Source organism: Schistocerca piceifrons, chromosome 7 (genome assembly GCF_021461385.2).
Source record: "Schistocerca piceifrons isolate TAMUIC-IGC-003096 chromosome 7, iqSchPice1.1, whole genome shotgun sequence".
Classification (NCBI taxonomy): domain Eukaryota; kingdom Metazoa; phylum Arthropoda; class Insecta; order Orthoptera; family Acrididae; genus Schistocerca; species Schistocerca piceifrons.
The window spans coordinates 385,660,988-385,667,836 of NC_060144.1; the positions used below are offsets into that span (position 1 = coordinate 385,660,988).

At 43.9% G+C, this 6,849-nt stretch overlaps 1 non-coding gene across 1 annotated transcript; it reads right to left on the reverse strand.

Annotated features, from left to right (window-relative positions):
• Nucleotides 1–1,325: 1,325 nt before the first annotated feature.
• Trnat-ugu lies at nucleotides 1,326–1,399 on the reverse strand. Its single transcript has one exon. It is a non-coding gene; the product is annotated as a tRNA-Thr (tRNA).
• Nucleotides 1,400–6,849: the final 5,450 nt, after the last annotated feature.

Below are 6,849 nucleotides of genomic sequence, written 5' to 3' on the forward strand. Positions count from 1 at the left end.
GAAAGAAATTTATATCCCATCCTACTAGCTTTTACAGTGCTGTGTAGATGTAAACTTGTTGGAAATGCTACATAATAATGTTGCAGAGTACGAATTAAAAAAAAAATCTGTCAAAGTCACCCCATAGCAAAATTTTATGGTACTTTAAGCTGTGGAGTCTAATTTTGAAATGATATTTTGCCAAAAATCGTTTCCTTATTTGCATCCTTTATCTGGGTGGGATAGGATAAAACAATTGCTCTAAGTACAACTCTGCATGTCCTCTCAACAACATGCCGCAGGGCTGCACATGGTCACGTGATGCCCCACCACGCATGAAATTCCACCAGAAATGCGACGAAAAGCGTATGAGCAGAGCAAGCACGAAGCATGGGCTGCCTGCGTCATCGTAGCTGCGCATCCCCAGTACACCCTGTTGTCTGGCGCTGTCTGGTAACTGCTCAAACGAACCTCTGGTTTCTTTCTCACGTTGCTAAAAGTGAAAAAAAATCCTATGTTTGAGGGCAACCTGCTCTCTCAAGGGGCGTCAGGTGTATACGTCTGACAGTCTTCTGGGTTGGGAATTTCCTTACAGTAAACTGGTAAACGGGGAAAGCAAGCTGTGCTTCGGACCAAAGCCGTTCCGCTAATGTTCCCGGGCGCGCATTGTGTCCGAGGGCGCTGGGATTGCCCGACCGGCCTCGCGCTTGTGACTTGGCCCAGAGAATGTAAGCGTCCGCGGCCGCGCAGCCAAGCTTGTGTTCCCGACATGGGGTCACGGTCTACTACTAATTGGAACGTCAGGTGAAATAAATAAATCGTAATACCCTGTACTGTAATGCTAACTAAGTTCCTATCATGCGAGATTGCGTATCATTTATATCAATTCCGTATAATTTCATAGCTCTGGGGCAGAACAACACTCTCTGATTGACACATTCTGCGAGATTTAAACGTGGAGTTACTATGAGAAATAATCGTGACCCCACATCTTGTGCATGTCCGTGTCCTCTTCGCCTTTGGAGTGTGATCCAGTATTGTTAACAGAGGATATGGTAGAAACTGGTTGGTGACGTTGTAGTGATTGATGCGGTATTCGTAGTATAATGCAGTGATTGAATCTTCGAGTATTTTTGAAAGCAGTCAGATTGCTGTACGGCATGGATTAGTGGTATAGAGGCAGTGGCCATTTTAACTCCATATTTGAAGACAGTAACTTGTTTTCGAAAGAACAGTTACTGCTGATGACCGTGTAGCTGTTCCCTGGAATAAATTATGACTAACTGACAACCTCAGCTGCCGACAGGTGTTGTTGTTATACCTCGATGTGGACAGCTGAAAATGTGTGCCCCGACCGGGACTCGAACCCGGGATCTCCTGCTTACATGGCAGACGCTCTATCCATCTGAGCCACCGAGGACACAGATAAATAGCGCGACTGCAGGGACTTACCCCTTGCACGCTTCCCGTGAGACTCACATTCACAACTGTCCACAATTCTACATATGTATTGTACCTTATAGACATTTGCCCACCCACTCATTACTCGCGCACGCTTTGGCGATTCCCGTGAGAGTTTGGGCAACCTGTGCGCATTCGCACAGACGAAGGTCAATGGCTGGGTAGCTTTTAACTATATATTTGAAGACAGTAACTTGTTTTCGAAAGAACAGTTACTGCTGATGACCGTGCAGCTGTTCCCTGGAATAAATTATGACTAACTGACAACCTCAGCTGCCGACAGGTGTTGTTGTTATACCTCGATGTTGACAGCTGAAAATGTGTGCCCCGACCGGTACTCGAACCCGGGATCTCCTGCTTACATGGGCAAATGTCTATAAGGTACAATACATATGTAGAATTGTGGACAGTTGTGAATGTGAGTCTCACGGGAAGCGTGAAGGGATAAGTCCCTGCAGTCGCGCTATTCATCTGTGTCCTCGGTGGCTCAGATGGATAGAGCGTCTGCCATGTAAGCAAGAGATCCCGGGTTCGAGTCCCGGTCGCGGCACACATTTTCAGCTGTCCACATCGAGGTATAACAACACCTGTCGGCAGCTGAGGTTGTCAGTTAGTCACATTTTAACTCCGTCTGACAGGTCAAAGTGAGGCTGGCGACTCCTATTTTGATTGATAATATCTTCGGTAGCGCTTAGAAATTATCCTGGTCCGCCAACAAACGTTTCGCTGGAAGTCTATGGAGTAGCAGTGCTACAGCCCCTTTTACACTATTGACTTTCATGTCTCAATTGAGCACTGGAGACAAGTATTCTACTGCAGCGCCCCTGGCGTTTTATTCCTGCACTGTCTCGAGTCGTCATTTTCGTTTACATTGTTGTTGCTGTGGTCTTCAGTCCTGAGACTGGTTTGATGCATCTCTCCATGCTACTCTATACTCTGCAAGCTTCTTCATCTCCCAGTACCTACTGCAACCTACATCCTTTTGAATCTGCTTAGTGTATTCATCTCTTGGTCTCCCTCTACGATTTTTATCCTCCACGCTGCCCTCCAATACTAAATTGGTGATCCCTTGATGCCTCAGAACATGTCCTACCAACCGATCCCTTCTTCTAGTCAAGTAGTGCCGCAAACTTCTCTTCTCCCCAATTCTATTCAATACCTCCTCATTAGTTATGTGATCTACCCATCTAATCTTCAGCGTCTTCGTTTACACATCAGCGCCAAAATTGTGTGTGTTATGAGAGCTGTCTGCTGTGCAGTTCAGCATTTGAACGGTGAAAGTGAGGTTATGATGGGCAATCCTCTTTTCGAAAAAATCTGTATATAGTAACAAAAAGTAGGAACAAACAAACATAACAGAGTTCATTAATGACCAAAGCAGAAGTCATAGTGGAAGTTCTTGTTAAAGGTCGTGAGATAAATGTGTTACACTCCTAAAAACGGCAAGAATAGGAAAATTGACGTCCAAATATTTCAGTACATAATACACATTTATTTTACCGAGAAAATATATACGACACAGTAAATAGCGCCTATTTGCTTTATCCTCTATAATTTGTATTGTAAGGCGGTGAGATTTCGCCACCATACATTTAATATAGTCTTAGATTTATATTAGATCACTGTTTACGATATACAATCACATTATTAATCATTTCACTGGCTGATACCGCCTAGCACTATGTGCTACCAATTTCTGTAGTACTGCATTTCTGGGAGTTAATTAGAGCTTAGCACTGACAGAAAGGACGAAGTGGGCCACGCATTCGTCAGTAGCCGCTGTTGCCTAAATAGCGGCAGGAAGAGACTTGTTATGTTCTGTAGGGCTGGACATTTACTGCCCGGAGAGATAGCACAGCATGGAAGCGGCGGGTTACAAATCTGGAGGCTGCAGGTCTCTAGCGCAGACAGAGCGGGAGGGAGTTTATACTGTGGTGGACTTAAAAATTTTTTGAATAGCGCACGTCCAGAAAGAGCATCGGAGGTAGAACAAGGCGAAAAGACATCATTTTAGTGCAAGGGAATACATGGGGTCATAAACGATGGTTGCGAGCTGGCCTCTGAGAGAACTTCTCACGGAAAGCTCGGGGGCGCGCTTCCTGCTGAAAGCAAAGGCGCTTTTGATTTGCAAATTAGTAACGGTGTAGGAGGGGAAACGTAAACTTCAAGAAAATCTTCTGAAAGGAGTATGAGCTTCACATGATTTCCTAGCAGATTCATGACCCATGTAATGGGAGGTAATGTTTTTGTTATGGCTACTTGGATTCTTCACCTGGGCGCAAACGTAGACGCCCATGTCCAGAAGGGAGAGGGGTAAGGCGTGGAGAAGACTGACCTGCCTCTGGGGATCAGTCGAGGGCACTTCTCTGCTGGGATCTATCGACAGTTCCCTCTGGGATCAATCTAGAGACGCCGCTAGCGAGAGCCGCAGTGGAGAATCTGGTAGTGGAGAATTTTGCAAAGTGTTGAGAATTTTGCAAAGTGTTGCTTTCAATATAGGCAGAGTGTGAAGTCGTTACTCTTTGAGAGAGTTGTTATTCTGCTTACTCGAGTGACAATTAGCTCTCTGTGAAGCCTGAGTATAGTGAAGTGCTTCTTTATGGAAGAATACTTGAGCCTTATTTCTGTTCCTTGCTAGTGAGAAGACAGAAATCTTGACTCGTTTTCTGTCTTACACTGAGGTAATTCCAGCCGTAGGAGTTTTGCAGACGACATACTTCTTCCACTATGTAGGGAGAGAAGGGCAGGTACGCCACAAACGTCATCTGCATGCTCCAGCGAGCAGATCACCGGTGCAGCACTACTGCTGCCCGTACTACAATAGGTGAAACGCAAACTCCAGTTCAGCAGTTAGGGGAACACTCACAGTAAATGTGTTAAGTTCCATTTGCACGTCCACTGAACGGTTTATGAAAGTGCCTGTCAGGGTGTAAGACTTCCGTTTCTCACCACTAATCACTATCGGTCAACTTTTGTCCATCTAATAACAGGGGTGGTCTAAAGAAAATCAGACGTACGTTCTACCAGTCTCGAAATTATCTGACATTGCGTACATTATATTTACACATTTTTTTGGTTCTACATGTTTTTTGAAAATAAATAATTTGCATTATCCACGCTGTGATTCATTCCAGTAGCATCCCGACAGGAATGACTGGTTTGGTGTGCTGAACTGAAGTGAAGTAAAACCAAAACACGATAGTTCGTTTTATGGAAGTCCCTAGGTGTAGGTTGTCGATGGCAGGGTCATCTTAAGCATTTGTAGGCGTGAGAATTCCACTACATTGACATTAGGGAACCAAGCATACACAAGATGGAATAACAAAGTCTAGAGCAGGTTGAAACAACCTACTTTTTTGCACTAAACTGAGTACATAAATGATTTGACTTTAGTAAAAATGCACTTCGTGCATAACTTTTACCCAGAAATAAATGTTAACGCTACCCGTCTTCGATTTGAAATACACTCAGAAATATGGAGAGCTTTCATAGTGCAGTTACGAGTAAAAGGCGGCCTAGAAAAATATTTCAGTTGAATTCAGTATGATAATCGCTCCAGTTTTCTGGAAAAATCCTTAAGCTTCCTTTCTTTACAGAAAGAACATCTGCAGTAAGGATATAGGATCAAATTGTATATCCTAACACCAATTCACAAATGAGACTGAAATACAGTACTCGATCCAGACATATTCAGAATCAGCGTGAAGTCTCTTAACTTCTGCGAGCCGATGTGGCCCAGCGGTTCTAGGCGCTTCAGTCTGGAACCGCGCGACCGCTACGGTCGCAGTTTCGAATCCTGCCTCGGGCATGGATGTGTGTGACGTCCTTAGGTTAGTTAGGTTTAAGTAGTTCTAAGTTCTAGGGGACTGATGACCCCAGATGTTTAAAGTCCCATAGCGCTCAGAGCCATTCCATTTGAACCTTTTTTTTTTTTTCTTAACTTCTCAGCAACTCTAACTTACATTATACGGCTGTAAGGTGCCTGCTAAGAATTAAGAAAAACTGCTGTTGATGGCATTTTGTTTGAATAATGATTCTGCTGAAAACAAAACTCACTTAGTAGTTCGACATCAGCAGCAGATTTAAGCACGTGGGAAGCGACCCTAAAAGCAGTATAAATTTCATAAATGACTTTAGAATGGAACACGAATCGAGAAAAAACGATAGAATAACAACACGAGTCATTCAGTAATCGATTGAGCAATTGCAATATCAAGGTTACAATAGTCCTTCAAGAGACCACGCGGATACTTCCACAAAACATGGAAATCAGTACATAAAGGAAACTCATACAATCAGTAATACTGTAATAATTTTAAATAAGTGGAAGGTTACGGTCGACCATTGCCTACATTCATGGATGAATAAATGAAATACTGATATTGGTTCTTGAACATGGACTAAACCTTTCTCTTGCAATAACGAATGGTAAATATGGCATGTCTGCTGAGCTGGAAACTCTACAACTAAATATTAACCCAAGCCGTGTTTGCTGGCAATGGTCTCACCACAAATTCCAATGTGTTGCAACGTGGACATGGTCATCGAAATGAAACATCAGACAGCGTCCCAGCAATGCGTGCGGACCCAGCGACTCTGGAAACAGGACAGCCGAGAACAACACGTAGAATCCGAGAAAGCAGGACACCTAATACTGAATACAGCAAGAGCAGAACACAGCGACATATAACTCGAGTAAATATAGACAATTTCAAAGACATTTTCTAACATACGGCTTTCAAGTTCTGTAGCGGTGGATGTCAGATATCTTCTATTGGTGGTGATGATGGTTATGATGATGTGACAGGGAACAATATTTCTCATGCACCTCTATGGGACGTACACTCTGGGAATTATAACCGAACACCTGCCTGAGGCCACTTTGCGACTGTAAGTCACCTCTACCATTTTCAGATGGCCTTGCCCCTAAGTATCAGGTTATACTGATAACATCCTGTGTCAGGTTACACCTGGCTGCTTGCTGTGACCTCTCCCTCTCTCTCCTGGAAACTGATCATGGTCACCCAGGGGAACCCCACACTCATCTTAGCCAATTGCGTCACATGACATAGAAGTGGCAGGAACCCCATCTCAGTCAATGGAAGCACAATGAAATGGCAGGATACCCATCGCTTTCCTGTGGACCAATGAGGATCAAGCAACCTCTCCCATCTTCATCTTTTATATAACTGGGACACTTGGGTGGGTGGAGTTGAGCAGCATAGGGGGAGGATCAGGCTCTCTATTTGTTAATCACTTGAGTTGTAGGCTATGGCTATTTGTTAGTAATAATTTAATATTACATCATTCCAGATACCAGTTTGCGATCTTATCCGTTTTGCACCCTAAAACTAAAACGGCCTCTGTCACGCATTATGCCTCTTTGCTGCTACTGTGTCAATAGAGAAC